Source organism: Lepisma saccharinum, chromosome 18 (assembly GCF_977018435.1).
Source record: "Lepisma saccharinum chromosome 18, izLepSacc3.1, whole genome shotgun sequence".
Lineage (NCBI taxonomy): Eukaryota > Metazoa > Arthropoda > Insecta > Zygentoma > Lepismatidae > Lepisma > Lepisma saccharinum.
The window spans coordinates 39,491,572-39,510,173 of record NC_139246.1 but is presented as its reverse complement, the minus strand read 5'-3'; the positions used below and the strand labels follow the sequence as shown (position 1 = coordinate 39,510,173).

The 18,602-nt window shown below is 37.8% G+C and overlaps 1 long non-coding RNA gene across 1 annotated transcript; it reads left to right on the top strand.

The window, feature by feature from the left end:
- Positions 1-13,157: 13,157 nt before the first annotated feature.
- On the top strand, positions 13,158-16,991 carry LOC146002006 (uncharacterized). The gene is made up of 4 exons (XR_014443665.1): positions 13,158-13,295; positions 14,409-14,570; positions 15,172-15,298; positions 16,655-16,991. It is a non-coding gene; the product is annotated as an uncharacterized LOC146002006 (long non-coding RNA).
- The last annotated feature ends 1,611 nt before the right edge of the window (positions 16,992-18,602 follow it).

The following is an 18,602-nucleotide window of genomic DNA, read 5'->3' as shown; positions in this document are numbered from 1 at the left end:
ATGATACTTGCACAATCCTCCTTGAAACATATACAAATTTCTAAGCGAAGGACAGTTTGCACTTTGCAAATCTACATTATTATAAATATTGAACAAATCTTTGAGAAGGTTGGATTTTTCTTCTCCCTTGCAATAGAAAGTTGCAACTTAACAGTTCAAATTTCTAATTACACTACGAACATAGTACACTCACATCCCAGGGGAGTATCGTACGATAATGCTTGAATATTTTCTTTCACCCATTGGGATTCATTATTGTGTTTGAAATATTCTGGAACACTTACAAGAGCATAATAGACAGTATCTAAATTTGTAGCACTAACACATATCTCACGCAATATAAATTTATTATTGTACATAAAACCTTGCGCGTCAATAATATATTCCGCCATTTTAACTTTATATATTTACAAATATTGTTTGTTAGCCCTGGGCAAGCTCCGCTTTACGTATAGGAACCATAAGAGTTTTTAATAGTTGGAAATCATTTCAAATTTCACACAACACACTGTAGAAGTCTCTGTATCCCGTCGTTCTTAATATGCCTCCAAAGCATCAGCAACATCTTCATGGTTAGAGAGATAAAAATAAAAAATATTCCTTGTATTTTCAGGATCCTGCAAATAACACTGGATTCTCTCGCACATCCACTCTACACAATTTTGGCATTCATTCACTCCGCATTCATCTTGGCAAATTATAAAACAATCGTAGAATTGAACTTCGTCTTTACCGCGCTCATCCTCGCACTCCTAAAAATATTTAATAACACAATCGTGGGAATAGTTTGTTGCCTTCATTTGAATAACAGCCCCAGAATGTAATGTACTTGTAACGAGTATACTTTTTAAAAGCCTCCAGCACACAATCCTTATCGATATAATCGAAGAAACATGGACATATAAGCACCAAATCACTCATCTCCCTGGTGACCAGCTCAATAACGTCAGTTTTCATTATTCCTTTCTTCCAATCGAATAATTATCGTCCCTTCAGTTCTTTGCAGAGGACTTCACAACTGCTTCTCAGAAAGAATCTGCAACAATAACAACTCATATTGTTAGTGTTGTTTTCTACTATTCTTTGTATAATATTTTTAAAAAACATCGAACTGACAAAAGATTGGGGGTCCCTGACTATCTGCGTTGAGATATCAATAGAGACCTCACATCCTAGAATGGCAAAGCGCCTGAAATATCTCTCCCTTTCATCAACCACCGAAAAATTAGGTTCTCCAGCTCCAATTTGGTTCAGTATATTGTGAGCAGTCTCACAAAACAAGGTCGGATCAAAATATGGGTAATCGTCGAAGAAAACTACCCTCTCGCAAAAGTTGTAATATGCATTAATCATTTCCGCCGGAGAATTGTAAAATTCAAGGATAAAATGGGTTAAAATGGATTCGGCAGTACTCACCGCGCTGATGTTGGCACTGGAGATGGAATCCATTCTTCTTACGTTGAATTCAGAGAGAGAAAGTTAACCTGGAACAATAACAATACATATCGTTAGTGTTATTATCTACTATTCTTTGTATAATATTTTCAAATATAGTGTAAGACGGTTAAACTTTGTTACCGTGGCAGAAAAAACAACTTAAAATAAAGAATAGTACACAAAAAATACTTACCGAGTTAAAAAAACCTTTAGTTGCACGTTCAAGCCAAACAATTGAGAACAGTCTTGGACCGCTTCTTCCGCTCATTTTTTATAGATTCTTAGACAAAATGCCCCTCAATATGAATATTATTTTTCATTGCTCTTCCCTGATTGGTTGTTTCATTTATTAAAACCTTCTCTCATTGGTTAATATTTTTTATCCTCTATCCGGGTACCTTCGAGCTCCTCAATTATACCGAATATGACTCATCTCCTACGCCAAAACGGTTGCTCATGGCGTCATCGTCGACTGTAAACCTCGCATAAATAGCCAAAACGTGTCGTCGTTAGTGAATATTGTTCCAATGCGTTAACTTCAAGTTCCCACGACTGTATGAATCATCCATGACACATCCTCGCGTATAAACAACCATAAATTGGGTTAGAATAGGCCGGAACCGGGTTCCTTGAGTTAGAATAGGCCGGAACCGAGTTCGATAATAGTTTATATTATACACTAATGGAAAACCATTAAGACCAAGCTCCCACGTGTGCATGAATCATCCGTGACTCATATCCAGTTGTAATGCGTATGTAAAGTACAACAATTGGGTTAGAATAGGCCGAAAACGGGTTCCATAATATTATCTATTGTACACTAATGGAAAACTATTAATTCGAAGCTCCCTCAACGGCTTGAATCATCCATGACTCATATCCGGCTGTAACATATATATATAAAGTACAACAATAGGGTTAGGTTAGGGTAAAAACGGGACACATAATAGTAACTATTGTGCACTAATGCAAAATCAATAAATCCAAGCCCCCACGTGCGCATGAGTCATTCATGACTCGTCTCCCTCCCCCTCTCTTTATACTCTCCGCTTGATTAATTAACAATAGCGTCAACCCTCGATAATAAATAAAAAAGTCATTAATATCGATAAAAATGCAAAAAAAATGCTCCTATCTAAGATTTCTCCTACTTGCCTGCCTTGGATGTCGATATTATTGACACATTTTAGAAATCGTTGAACTTAAAGTAATGCTTTGATGTTTGTCTTCATGGAATTTGGAACAGATATAAATAACAATTTGTTTCATTAATCTGTGTTTTCCTTGTGTAGGTGGCCGCAAGCAGGATCTGATGCTTGCTAATGGCTTGCTAAGGGAGTTTGCGGCCGTAAAACTTCGCGAAATCGAGTACGATGGAAACTAAATAAGGCAATCATTATTAAGTGCATTAAAAATATTTTAATAGTGCAAGCAGTACTTGCTTGTAGAGGGTCGAGGTTGGTAGTAAGGTATGTCTTATACAGCGTATATTGATACACATCGTTGAATTGTATCTTTTGAAAATATGCTGTATGAAGAAACAAACTGTCGAAGTACTAATTGAGGTGAGTGTACTACATCTTCGTTACTGCATCAGTACTATCGGTTCTTCGTTTCTTTTAGGAATGATGGAAACTTCTCTAATAGAGTTTACAAAGCGTGAGAGTGAGTACATTTATGTACCGTGCAAATGACACAGAACTAGTAGATCGGGGTGCACCGCCTCCCAATGTCTTGGCTAAACTGAGAAAAGATGACAAGAGGGTATGCCCAGGCGGCAAAAACGGGTCATCGGATCTTGGGGTAGACCGTGGTAAAGACACTTATCCCGGTCAGCATATTCCCATTGGTGGGGAACAAAATTGCTGGTATAATTTAAATAAAGACCTGGAGATAATTTTATTTTCATTTCCTCAAATCCAAGATTAGGGATATTTGCAGATTTTGCCGGATGCCATTGTACCTAGTATCAAGTCATAATGGTTTGAACCAGTATTGCGTGCGACTTTTCCAAGTACAGTGTGTTTCAAAAAATTTGATTTCGTTACAAATGTAAATATCTAAGTAATTACGTAGTCAAGGTAAAGGAAACTACACAGGTGTAATCCTCAAGTCAATAAGAATTATGCACAAAAATTTGAATAAGAAATTCAAAGGTATGTGGATGGCACAAACGATTGTTCACGCGTGTTCACTATGTGCACCTCCTGTGACACAGCACACGTCACGTTGTAGTCTCGCTCCTTTCAAACACGCTGCAGCATGTCTGAGGTAAAAGTCTCCAGTGCGATGGTGATTCTCTTCTGGAGTTTCTCTAGGCTTGTAGGAAGAGCGGGGACATAGACGAGGCCCTTCACATAGCCCCAGTGAAAACAATCACAAGGGGTCAGGTCTTGTGAAAGGGGCGGCCATTTCAAAAGCACATTATCTTCATCACTAATACGCCCTATCCATCGCCCTGGCAGTGTCTCATTGAGATAGTGACAGTGAGCTTCCAGTGAGGTGGCACCCCGTCCTGTTGCAAAATGAAATGTTAATGTTCGTTTGTAATGCGTGTATTCATGAGTCAGCTCTGAAGCATTTGCAGATAATCATCGCCGGTCACATTTCCCGCAAAGAGGAACGGGCCATGAAGAAGATTCTTGGAGATGGCACAGAAGACAGCCACTTTTGGTGAGTCTCTCAGCTGCTCGAGTGCGGCATGAGGATTTTCTTCGCCCCAAATGCGAATATTATTCTTGTTGACTTTGCCATTCGTGTGAAATGTAGCCTCATCACTAAAAACAAGACGTGTATCAAAGATGCCTTCATATTACGCATTGACTTTCGAGGTGTTTCTACATCTATTGTTAAATTTTCAGATCATTTGCACGTTATTAGATTACGAATTGTTATCAAATTTATTGAAACACCTGGTATTATATTCGCAGGTTACGTTAAAAAAATAAAATGCCGAAATGAGCATCTCACATTTGAAATTAATTAATACGTATTTGAGAACTAACGTCTTTTTAAATGAAAGTGCTCCCTTTGGGTGGTCTTTAAAGGGTCTGATGGGCAGTGGCGCAGGAGGGGAGGGGTTACGGGAGTACATTATAGCCCCCAAATTTTTGAAGGGAGTACCCCTCTAAACCTTGAATCCGAGTTGTACCCCCCCCCCTCGTACCCCCTAAAATAATTTGAAAGATTCAAAGTGCTGCTGCTTAAAGAATCTATTTTCTAGTAACTCGGCAAAGTTTATATTGTTTGCAAACATTACCTTCCTTTCCGAACAAAAATTCTTCTCGTATATTGTGATACTCTTAGTTCACTTCATCCGTGCTCTAGAAACCATTTTGATGAGATGAAAAATGTTTAAAAGAAGTGTGAGAGAGTAATAATAAGATAAGTTTAGTTTCAGGAAACCATGCTCCTGGCTAATGCCCGTTTTTATAAAGGAGGGGGTTACATTTTTCAAAAGTAGTAGTCTACTGATTTATAATATTCATCGGGTTTTAAAGTGAGATATTTCCGAAACTATTAATGTAATATGTGTGTGCTAATCATGAAACGAATGAACACATCTGAAAGTTTAATTTCTCATTTTTGTAACCTTGGCGCCTGCCGACAGATGGCAGTACAAACCTAGTTTCCAAAATGGCGTCTATGCAGCAGAAAGCATTCTGTGTTTTGGAATATGGTAAATGTAAAGTGCTCCCCTGTGCTTTGCACCACGCCATGAAGGCATATAGGAGGTGTGGAGTTAGGGACCCATACTTTCTTGATCACGGCCGAAGGTGGGGCTGATGTGATTAGAACCACGCCCCTGGCCGCCTTTCCTCCAGGTACCCACTTTATATGACGCTGGGTGGGCGCCGGAGCCGCTTGAACAGGTCGGAAAATCCCGGTTCTCCCCCACCGGGGATCGACCCCGGGTCTCTCGCATGGTAGTCAGACTCCCTAACGACTTTTTTTTTTTTTTTTTAAAGGAAAGCCCCTAAGCGGAAGCTTTCCCCATCACACTTCATTCACTCATATCATTTACATTTCTATTTCAGGACTTTTCAGGACAGACAATCACAAATACCCATGCCTTACCCGGGACTCGAACCCGGAACTCCTGGCGTTGTAGCGCGCTCTGCTAACCACTTCGCCACGGAGGTCGACAACGACTGAGCTACCGTGGCTTCGTAATACAAGTATATTCGTTTTGGAATATGAGAAGTGTTTTTCTGTTGTTACCGTACAGCGTGCATTCCGGAGAGTTTGCAACTGCATCGCCAGGTCACCAAATCATTCTGCGATGGCATCGACAGTTTAAGGAAATTGGTTGCCTGTGTAAGGTAAAAGCACACGACGTCCAAGCGTTTCTGATGAAACAGTTGAGCGAGTTAGGGCGAGTTTTGCGCGTAGCCCACAGAAGTCAACATGCCGCGCCAGTGAGGAACTTGATATTCCACAGGCAACTGACTGGAAGATTTTGCGAACCCGATTGTGACTGAAATGTACCGCATACAGTTATTGCTAATGTTACAACTGGACGACCTCGTCAAGCGATATGAATTTTGTAATTCCATGCAGGACGATGGTTTTCTTGAGCTTCTGCTGTTTAGTGAGGAGGCGACATTCCATTTGAGTGGCGAGGTTAATCGCCATAATATTTGTATCTGGGGTACTGAACAATTACGTGCTACAGGGCAACATGAACGAGATTCCCCAAAAGTGAATGTATTTGCTGCAGTGTCTAAATCAAAGGTGTACGGTCCCTTTTTCTTCGCAGAGAACAATGTGACGGGTATGTCATTCCTCGATATGCTGCAGTTGTGGTTGTTTTCACAAGTGAAAGAGGATTCCAATAATTTCGTACACCAACTTGATGGGGCACCGCCCCATTGGCACACTGAGGTGCGTTGCTGCCTGAACGAAGAACTCCCACGCCGTTCGATTGGACGATGTCCTGAAGATGGCTTAGCGCTTTTCCCATGGCCTCCTAGACATCCCGACCTAACCATTTATGATTTTGTCCTTTGGGGGCATGTGAAAGACACAGTGTATGTGTAACCACTACCAACAACTTCGGATGAGTTGCAGGATCGCATTATCTGCATGTACGACCATTAGTAGGGATATGCTAGAGCGCGTGTGGGGCAAACTAAACTATTGCATAGATGTGGTGTGTCGTGTGACGAAAGGAAGCCACATTGAACATTTGTGAAAGTATGTCTGAAACTTGGACAGTATCTGTTTATTTTCATGTATCATTCTTCATTGTGTGTGTTATTTATTTTAATGCAGCCCTTTCAAACCCGGTAAATCAATTATAATTACCCTGTGTATATATATATATATATATATCTGCATCAGAATAGTAACGACTGTCCATTTCTTTCATTTTTTTCAAATAGAGTTTTCTTACTAAATGCTTTCACAATTCTCACAACAGAAATTTTAACTACCTATTAAATTATATAAATTATTATTTCAAATTCCATCACTATAAGCAGAATTTTAACCCACCGGAACTATTTCTACAGTTGAAATAGAAAAATCTTCAAATAATTTGCCTGATGATAATTTTATCAGACATATTATTTGCAGATTTTTCTATTTGTTTTTAAACTGTAGATCCAGTTCCGGTTAACGTATCTGAACACAAAGTGAAAAATACAATAAGTTTTTGAAAAACTTCTGAGTAGAGACCGAAACAGGGGCAAGCACATACAATAACGAGAACGACATCATCACACAAGAGTCTTGAATTGTCTCATCTCGTCATTGATGCGTCGTTCGGTGCTACCGGCAAACGTTCAAAAAACATAAAGTTCTTAAAACCAACTATTCATATTACCCACCAAAGAGTGAAATAAATTCTTCCGAACATATAGTTTTCCTCTAACTCCTGAAATACCATTCACGCATGGTAAAAAATTGTTTTCAATATTTCAAGAGTTTTTCTAGCCATGTCAATTTCTTGTTTTGCTCCAATAACTGAAGATTTTCGATCTTGCATGTACAATGGTATTACTTTCAGTACTTGTAGAGAAGGGTGAGGCCTCTGTGGGACCTGTGTTGTGTCCTGTCCATATATGTGATTGTCCTTCGCTAATCTCATCTTATCATCATTCATCATCATCTTCGCGATTAGCCAAAGCTGGCAGAAAAAGGAAGCAAATTAAATCATTCAAGTGCTTGTAGAGCGTCGTAAAGTGCAGCTCATTCCATTGTAAATAACTACTTTGTCAAGTCTTTTACGCGCAGCATGCTACGACGCCAGTGGTCCCGAGTTCGAATCCCGGCATAGGCATGGGTGTTATTTCATCAAATCATCACCCATCCACATCTTCGCGATTAGCCAAAAGTGACAGGAAAAAGTGAAATTAAAAAAATCAATCAAATCTTTTAGCAGTCCTTTAAAATGGGACCTTTCGCGAATCGATCGGAAATCATCACGACTCATTTTTTAAAAAAAAAAAAAAAAAAGACGCAACAAAGCACTATAGCTTTCAACAAGCGCTTGGGCTGCATTAAAGGACAAAGCAACCCAACATAAATAAAAAACACGGCACAGTTTTAGTATTCGAAGAAAAAGTGCTTGTGAAAGCCTGAGAAAATAATGAATACATGGCATCTATAAGAGACTAGACATGGTATGCTAGACATTCCGCCATAAAATGCTTAACAATAATTGTATATACAGATATGGACTCTAAAATGAACTGGCCTCCTCGATGGCGCAGTGGTACCGTTTTTTACATTGTAATCAAGGGGTCTCGGGTTCGATTCCTGGGGCCTAAGTCTTGAACTGTCAACACGTTAAGGTCTAACGAGTTCGTGACGTTTTTGTCAAGAAAGGCTAACGAATGCCATTTAGTGTAGTCTCCACTCTTCGTTAACGAATACGGTTACGGACATAGACAAACTACTAGGAGAGACTTGTTAACTCAATGTTAAAATCTGTGGCCTTAACACGTCACGGGCGAAACTAGCGACACCTATTGGCAGTGCACCCAACTACGTTGCCGATTTGCTTCTCTGTGGGCACGCTAGATGGCAGGCTGTGTAGAGGAGAGGGAGGGGAGGGGGTTGTACCAACAAATATATTTCTAAGTTTCTCCTTTTTACTTTTTAAATATCCTACTGTTAATATCATCTTCTCTTCAATGAAAGCATGAGCGAAATAACTAATTTTGCAGCTATACGTTACAATAACAGTGCATTAAACTGCATCCACCCACTGCCGTTGCTAACGAGTCCAAAACAAAGCATCCTCCATACATCACGCTGCACCTTCGACCCTTGTCTATCCACGTCTATTGTCCAACTGGCGGTGACACAAGACTCTCACGACAGCCTGGGCTCCTCTGACTGCGCATGCGCTAGCGTCAGCTGTTGAGTGGGAGGTTCGATTGAGAGCTTCGCGTACGTGTTTTCCTGCGCTGATTCTGTTGTTTCTCATAAATGAAATGTTTTTTTTTGTGGTTCTACTCTGTATGCGTCTTCTATAGCAAGGAAATTTAGTATGTGTGTATTTTCTTTGTGCCTGCGTGATTGTTTTCTTCTTTACTGTTCGTAAGTGTGAGGTGAGGTGGTAGTGGTACATGTCTTCCCGCGCGCGGTTTCTGTTGTTTCTGATAAAGAAAATGTGTATTTTTTTGTGCTTGTACTCTGTATCTGTCTTCTGTAGGAAAAAACTTTAGTATGTGTGAATTTTCTTTGACTGTGCGTGCGTGAGTGTTTTCTCTTATCATTTTGTCTACGTAATACAAGAATGCCACCTCAGTTAATCTGCCATTTGTGTGATAAAATATTTAAAAAGAGTTTCAATCTGAGGCGGCATTTTTCCAATATTCATCCCGGGCACGACTTGCAAAGAGCTTCCATTGTTAGAAAGCAACACATTCAAATGTCCTGTATGCCACCTTAATTCTCGTAATCACCATAGTTTTGGGGATCATATTTCCGAAGCCCATGATATCACTCTGAAAATTGAAACAAAGCAATTTACTAAGCTTTCTGACTTCTACAGCTGGAAGAGAGCAGTGGAAGATTGCGACAATACTTTGTTTGTTAAGTCCAGAGGAGAAACAAAATTAGCTTCTAAATCACGGTTAGTTACTTTCCAGTGTCATCGGTCTGAATTCTACACTCCGAAAGTTTCACCTGATAGTCGAAAAAGAGAGTTGAAAATACAGGGTTCCTCAAAAATTGATGCCTACTGTCCTTCGAGGATTAAGATAATTTCACGTGAAGATGGGCAGGTCCTTGTGGAATACTGTGCAACACATGTATGCCACAAAAATGAGTTAGCTCACTTATATTTAAATTTAGATGAACGAAAAGAAATTGCCACGAAAATTGCAATGAAAGTGCCATATGACGACATTTTAGCAAATGTGCGGTCTTCCGTGAGCAAAGACGAACTGAAGCGAAAACACCTGATAACAAAACATGATTTGTATAATATTGAGAGATATTTTTCTTTGAATAGTGAAGCAGTTAGGCATTCCAATGATGCAGTCAGCGTGGAAGCTTGGGTTGAAACTGAAAACAATTAGAAAACAGCTGCATTCTAATGTAGAAGCCACAAGGTGTCATTCTACTCGAATATCCACAACTGCAAGAAAAACTGCCTCTGTCTTGCAATAATGACAGAGGCACAAGAAGAAATACTTAGGAAGTTTGGATCAGATGTCATATGTGCCGACAGCACTCATGGCATGAATGCTTATGGCTTCGAAATGACAACGTTGCTTGTTCTTGACAACCTAAGGCAAGGCTTCCCTTGTGCCTTTTTCATATCAAATAAAATGGATTCCACAAGCCTGAGGCTTTTTTTCGAAGCTGTGAAACAAAAAGTCGATGACATAAGCTGCAATGTGTTTATGTCGGATATGGCAGACACTTTTTATAACGCATGGCGAGACATAATGGGCGAACCAAAGAAACGCCTGTATTGTACTTGGCATGTGCTTAGAGCCTGGCAGAAGAATCTCTCCAAAATTAAAGATTCAGAAAAACAGAAAGAGGCATACGATTTGTTAAGGACCCTTTTACAGGAAACAGATGAAACTGCATTACAGCTTATGTTAGACACTATTGTGCAACAACTTACTGAGGACAAAGCCAAGAAAGATTTTTCATTTTATTTCCAACAAAACTACACGAAGTGCTGCAAGATTTGGGCTTACTGTTACAGAATAAATTCTGGAATCAACACAAACATGCATCTGGAATCTATGCACAGAACACTGAAACATCTCTTTTTGAAAGGAAAAACCATCAAGAGACTGGACAAAGCAATACACGCTATCATGCAGCTAATTAGGACAAAATTGTATGACCGTCTAATCATTACTGAAAAGGGAAAAACAAACTTCCAAATTGAAAAATCTTCGAGCTCGCCATAATAAATCCTTGGAGATGAGTTCTGACCTTGTGCTCATAAATGGTGACAATAGTTGGACCGTTGCCTCATCTTCTAAGGTTCCTCAGTTGTATACTGTTACCCTTGTTGAGCCCAATTGTCAATGTTCCCTTATATGACTGCTATGCTTGCATTCATAAGTTTACTTGCACATGTATTGACGGAAGCATTAAGTGGAACATGTGTAAACATATACACTTAGTGTGTCGGTCAATTGGTTGGTTCTATCTGTGGACCTTCAGATGCAATAACAGATTCAGATGCACTCATCATTGAAGATGACCAATCTGCAGAAAAAAAGCAATCTTAAATGAAGTGGGAAATAATGAGTCTAAAGCAAATGATATAAAAAAAGAAGGCTGAAGTTTTAAAAGAATTTAGTTCTATTTTAATGAATTTAAAATCCATTGAAGAAATAAATATTGTCAAAAAATCCGTAAAAGGATCATTAGTGCCACTAAAACGAAATCAGCCTTACCAGTATCACCAAAGTGCAACCCAAACAGAAATATCGATCCCCAAATACGCTTCATTTCAAAGAAAAAACAGAAATCTGCAAAAAAATCTTTCAAGTCGCCCTCAGAACAGGAAGTGCTGAAACTTGACGGAAAAGCAACAATGTTATCATCACTGAACGTAGAATAATGTGCCTAGACGTGTGTGAAATTGTAAATAAAGTTTTATACTCTCTATATTTTTTTATCATAAAATATCGGGACATTGTACACGATTATAATAACATTTTATAGGTACGAGTGTGAAAATTAGTAAACTTGTATACTGTGTTATACTCTATATATTTTTAATCATAAAACACCGGGACATTGTACATAATTCGGCACGGAATACCGAAGGTCCGAGGTTCGAATCCTGGTCAGGTCACTTTTTCCGAAACAAATCTTCATCGAATAATAATTATAAAATTGTCTAGATACGAGAGTGAAAACAGTGAACTTGTGTGTATAGACGTCTAGATTTTTCTTACATCGTGAGGATAATATCACAAACCTTTCAACTTCAACTTAACCGTGTGTTGGATGCAGTGGTTCACTTGAAAGTTTACTTATGAACATTTGGACCCCACATTGAATGATACGGCACCATTCACAGGTACGTGTTTTAATTTGTTATTACAATGTAAGAATATGAAGTATGATTTTATGTGCATGATTTCATCAACAGTGGGCATATTTTCCCGATAAGTAAGATGGTAATGTTATATGTATTGTTCCACGTTCACAACGACGCTCAACTTCGCCCGTCCACTACAAAAAACCTTCGTGCGCATGCGTCACCGCAATCTAACGCAGGAGGTGGGGGAGCCCAGGCTGTCGTGAGAGTCTCGTGGCGGTGACAGCCGTTTCAAATTCAAAGCTGAGCTCGCGGGGGCTGGCGAACGTTGAGTGAGTGTTGCTAACTCTATCCGCAGAAAATGAGCTGAGCACTGGATGACAGAAAAAAATGTTTTGTGGAAATAAATATCAATGTGAAGCGCTGTGTAATATAAGCTTCATATTACAAGCAGCAAATACCAAAAATTAGATATAATTCATAATTAATACTAATTAATAAATTATTAGTTCTAAGATGTCTACAGTATTCTTTGGGAACTCAGGGCCAGATTTCGAGTTTCTTATTCAAGGAAAGAAGTTCAACACTGTATTACATAATGCACATGATGAATAAGACCATGTCGCATCCCGGATGGAGTAATGGTAACTTCGTTGCCATGTAATCAAGGTGTGTCGGGTTCGATATCACACTGGTGGAGACTGGAGAGTGTGTTGGAAATGGAAGTTTTTAGATGCGGGAATGCTAGCTCGAGCCGTGAGTTCAGTTGTTGAATGCTCCTATATTTTCAAATAATAAATTATAAAATAGGACAGATGGGGATGCTTTGCGTAGATATTTCTACCTTGGAGATACCCCGCACATCGTTGTCCATTTCAAGCATTTAATGGTGTGATCCCATTTTAACCTGCTGGGCCAGTCCCAACTAGCCTATCTGTGCATAAAACAAACTTAAAATTCAAGACTACTTCGGGCGATATTCCTGCGAGAACTTTCAAGTAGATGTCCTAAAAACGTTCAATGTAACTAGGATCAGCAAATGTATATTGTGTTTGGTTTCACTGTTAGTTGGCGATGGAATGACATCTAGCGTAGAACTATGAAATACTTCGCGACTGAGAAGCGCATAACTTGGGTGCACTGCCAATAGATGTCGCTAATATCGCTGACGTCACGAAGACCACAGCTCGCGGCATTAGAGTTTCACCCCCCTGTTACGAACGCGCTAACAGAAAACGAGTGGAACCTACTCACAAGCCAGGCACCTACCGAGTTCGTTTCGTTCACGGCTGCAGATTTTCAAGATGGACACTATCAGCTGTTGCGGATGATGGTTTTGAAGAAAGAAGAATTGCAAGCCCACTTCGTTTCAGTCGTATTTCGAGTAAGTACGTCATGTTAGTATGTTATTAATATTATTGGGTATGAACATAAGGACAATTGGAACAAATCTGGGGGAGAGTGAAATACGTATGTATTGTGAATTGTTGCTACGATGTACCTAAAGAATTAAATACTTCGTGCCATTTTCCTTCTTATTGTTAATTCCATTGTTCCACGTACTTTGTAAGAATTAGAGCTGATATTTTTGCAACATTCCTTAAGCTTAGCAATCGCGAAATAAAATACTACTGCAAAATATATTTTGATACACCTGGGAAATGTATGCCAACATTCCACCAACGTCACATCAAAATGTAAAATAACGATGCCGCACAAAATAAGAACAATTAATTTTCTGCAACATATTGTCCTGTTGCAAACAATAAATGAAATTACGGTACTATAAAATACATCAATTAGGCACCACTACCATATGTTATATATAGGGGGAAAAAATGGTACACATGATTTATACAGTACGTGAACTGATGATAAAGATTTTAAAGGAAATTTTGACACTATGTTTTAAGTTGTATTAATTGCAGGTCGAGTGTACTAAATTACGTACTCCCTCGAATTTCCAGGAAAAATTCCCCACGGAAAGATTAACTGTTGTTAAGACTATATCAGAAGCTTGGGGGCATAGAAACGTATATTTACAGAGTTACGGACATTAGAATTTATCCCAAATCTATTTTTTTATCACGACGGGAATGTAAAATTATCTTTTTTTTTTATTGTAATCACAAAATCTAACCTAAACGCCTAAGCACCAGTAAAAGTGAAAGTACTCCATTCAGTTGCCCAGACACTGGTGAGAGAAAACCTTTTTTTGTGACAAAAATGTCATTAGTAATGTATATATGTGTGTGTGCATGGGAGGGGGTACTTGGTATACTGTATTCATAACCATCAATTGAAAAGGGGAAAATATTTTTTTTCTATATGAAACCATCAACAGAATGCACTCAGTTTAACTACCTTATGTCATGTGTTGATAGTGGGTAGCATGAATTTATTTTAAGCATGAAAATCTTTTAGTCAGTGGGAACTGTTTGATAGAAGTTTCCTTGTAAGAGAATTTATATTTATTTTTTCTGAAATAATTTTATAGGTGCTAGAAGCTCTCATTTTCACAACATGGAGGTACCAGCCAGATGGTTATAGGTCATCAGCCAGTGTATAGAGCAAGTGTGCAGTGCTATCGTGGTTATTGCTCCTCACAATGGATGAAGTTCCCAATGATACAAGCAGATCAGCTGGATGTTAAAAGGAGGTAAGATAGTGTACGTTATTTTTGTTTCATTATAATAACACCTATTGACATCCATCATGTGGTGGGTTTTAGACAGCTTCTACAATAAAATGTAATAAAACATAAATACTGAAATGAGTGGCTGACTGGCCATGTAGGTAGGTATATTGTGCAAGTGAACATGCTAGTTTATTTTCAATACTATCCATATAGTTCTGGATTAGCAAACAAATTTGTATCACTTTTTATCTCGTATTCCTATTTGCATGGACAAAACAATACAATTATAATTGTTAAGACAAACCAAATCAAAGGTGCTCATGGCAATAACAGTTCCAGAGTGATATTCTTTTAATATTTTATTATTTTTTATTGGAACACAGTAAAAGGTGAATTTGTGGGGTTTTCAAAACAGTTGCTATTTTCAAATAAATCAGAAGTAAACAACTGAGTAATGTGTAACATCAGATGGATGGTATTTCTCATTCAGAATAACATGAATATATAGATATATATTTAAAAAAAAATCATTAACTTTGTGCAGTATCTTATTATGATCAATACCTCAACTTGTTAACCCAATTATTTGTGCAAAAGTTACAGTACTTTTCCTCTTTAGCAGATAGCCGATTAAAATGAAAATATTGTGACTACTCTCGGTATCCAGGGTGGACACATGAGGAATTCCAACATCAGATACTTTTGTCAATATAAGAATAAGGCAGGTACAAGGAACACTTGGCTGTTAGGTATGTAGATGTTCTAAGTCTGGAATAATTATTGTTAATAATTTTTCCATGAAGTATTTAAATTGCACTCATCTCATATATGAACTGCATTATTAAAGATGTGAAGTACTATGTTTATTACCATTACTGTATTATGAATACATGTGCAATGTTGTTTCATAATTATCTATATTCTACAATAAGTCTAGTATTCTCTTCTCTCACCTTTTTATTATTACAAAATGTGCATTATCCGTAAATTTTATACTTAAACATTTCTGAGTTCTTCAAATGTTATCAAAACGTTTTATTCTTAGATACAAGTAGTAATAATAATAATAAGAAGAAACCCTACCAGTATACAACAAGACCATGCTAGGGACAATTTTATGTGGAAGCATTTTTATTAATAGAAATGTTACGTGAATGTTTCATAAAATCATATAACTATTTTTATTCCAGACAATACTTTTCATGGAAGCGTTCACATAACATTCACAGTTAGCATAATCTATAATGTTTGCCACACAATGAGCATGTGATTAAATATGATACATGTTTAATTTGGATATGAATAACAAGATTATTGAAATGTAATAGAATTTGTAGAATGTAAATTGAGGATGTTGTAGGCAAGTTTATAAAACACCTAGGAGTCATAACACATTAGCCCCGTCTAGTTGACTGCACTTTTTGACTCTCTTTGCACTGAAGCGTCTAGTTGGTTGCACGGTGCAACACTGAGTTGTCTAGTTTGTTGATTTGGAGTCAAGTAGTGTATTTGGTATCTGCACTACCTTTCGGACTGGTGTATGGTCACGTGGTGTGTGCTAACTAATCAAATGACCGTTCAAAGCAGCAGACAGGCATTTGTTGAATCTTCTTAACTGGAACACTGCTTTCCGTCTAGTTGGTTGAACGTGATTTCCTTGCACTACTCTTGACACTGGATACACCTGCACTGCACAGAGTGTAAAAAAGTGCAGCAACTAGATGGGGCTATTACATGTTCATTTGTTCAACATTCCATTTGCTATGGAAATAGAGCTTTTGTGGAACACTTGCGTATTTTTGGAAGTCAAACATTGACATTGCGATTTAAACGAAAGTACTCAAAATTTATATAAATGTGGCACTTTAGAGGATTGCCAAATTTAACATACAGTTTGTTTCATAAAACACTGGGGGGACTATCACCGGATATGTGCACTTTAGATGTTTTGAAGTAAAGCAATAGATTATAGAAGTGCTCATAAGTTAATACTTGAATTCCTGCTGATCCTTTGAAATCTTTTAAGTGAAGTTACTTTCAATTGTTATTGGGATATTTATTATCTACAGTGGAAACTCAGGACAGGCCTTTCTTTATCTTTGCAGGTAACAGTGGGTATCCAGAGGACCATGGGTCATGACACCAATAGATGGTGCTGGTGAAAACACTCTTGAGGTGCATAGCTGTCTAATGCCATTTGGACCATTGGCATCCTAAAACAAAAATGGAGGTGTCTTTTAAAGAACATGGTGCTTCACTATCACCCTCCTATGGCAACAAAAATCAAAGATGGAGGGATGGAAGAAAATTCAGTTTTCCTATCCACTGTCAACTCTGCATGTGTGTGTGTGTGTGAATCTTCAGATGTGCTTTAATGTTATTAAGTTTGTGTGAAATAGGTTTTCTGTGACATTCTTTTTGAAATATAACATTGTAACGGTACACCAGAACTTTATTTCAATATTGTTAGCAGTGCCAATTCCTCACTTATTTCATTTAATTATTGAATACTTTAAATGGTTCACTTATTTATTTTTACTACCTGCTGGAAAGTTTTCTTGAAGATTGGGACTCAACCAACAGAAAACTAAATATCTGCTTGAGCCAGAATTTTCAGATAATTTTTCAGTAAAATGCACATCAGCCATTTCATATGGCTTGGATGGCTGTTACCTTAAAATATATTTCTTTAAAGAAAGGAGATTTATATTTTCATATGCAAGATGAAACATGAAAAGGTTTATTTTATTCTGTTTAAAGCTTCCCCTTTGCAACAGTTTTTAAGCCTTGTTTGTCGTTATGAAATATCAATGTACTTCATTGCCTTAGTTACTTTTGCCATAAAGTAGTGTGTTGTTGTAGAACATTGTTATTGCAAGAGCTGTAACAGAACACACAAAAGGGTTTTCCTGAAGTTTTAGAAAGCTGATATTACATGCAAAGTTCCCATGTAGTCAGTTTTTTTTTTAACTGTGCCTTTTCTGTGTACAAAAGGTCTGCATCAGTGTGTATCTGATTTCATGAATACATGTTTCATAATGTACACAATCACCTCCCACTTGATTTAGAAAAGTTTCATTGCAAATATATTTTTCAGTGCTGTTCTATCTAAAATTGGTTTACTTTACTCATTTGCTCACTGACAGTTCAAGCCTCTTCATTGGTGTATTGGAAATGTTGCATGTTGCCATCTTGTAATCAAGGGATTCCATGTTCAATACTCAGCAGAGGCACTTAATGGTTCAGATACCACTTTAAACTGTAGCTTCTTTGTGCATAAAGACGACCTCATGTCATATGTTGCCGTGTGAGAACCAGAGGAACGTAACTCTAAAAAAGCCGTGTTTGGAATCAGATTCACCCATGTCCAGCTTTTCTCATTAGTGGTAAAGAGGATTTAAGTATCTTCAAATTACTGACTTTTTTATATTCAGACATAATCACTCGTGAAAATTACATAAATTTAAGTTAGGTCCAACTGGTTCTCGTACAACAATATTGCAATAGTCATTAATGGGAGGACTTCTTTGAACAGTCTCCCCATTAATAGATTAGTCAAATCTTAATTACCTCAACATCAAGGGGACTCCAGATTTCATTTTCAATCTCTTGAGAGACTTTTTATTATTATTATTTTTACCTTTTGATGCTATATTTCAATTTTCATACGGCATCCACAATAATTTTTATTACATCATCTACTTCAAATGGTATGGGTGCTTCCCCAATGGCATAGTTGTAACATATTTGCTTTGCAATCAAGGGGTTCCAAGTTTGAGAACCGGTGAGGCATAGTGGTTCGGATCGTACTTTAAACTGAAGTTCCAGTCCCAATTAGCCTATCTGTGCACAAAAGTTGACTTAAAACTCCACTCCACTCAAAGAGTAAGGGAAATCCTACACTAAGATTGTCATTCAGCCATTCCGGGTAAAGAGGGAATTATACCAAAAAAAAATAATAATCAAAAATGTGTTCTATTTGCATGCAATGAGTAGATAAAACTTCTCATTTAAGCATTCTGCTGAGATATTTTGAAAAATAATATATTTGAT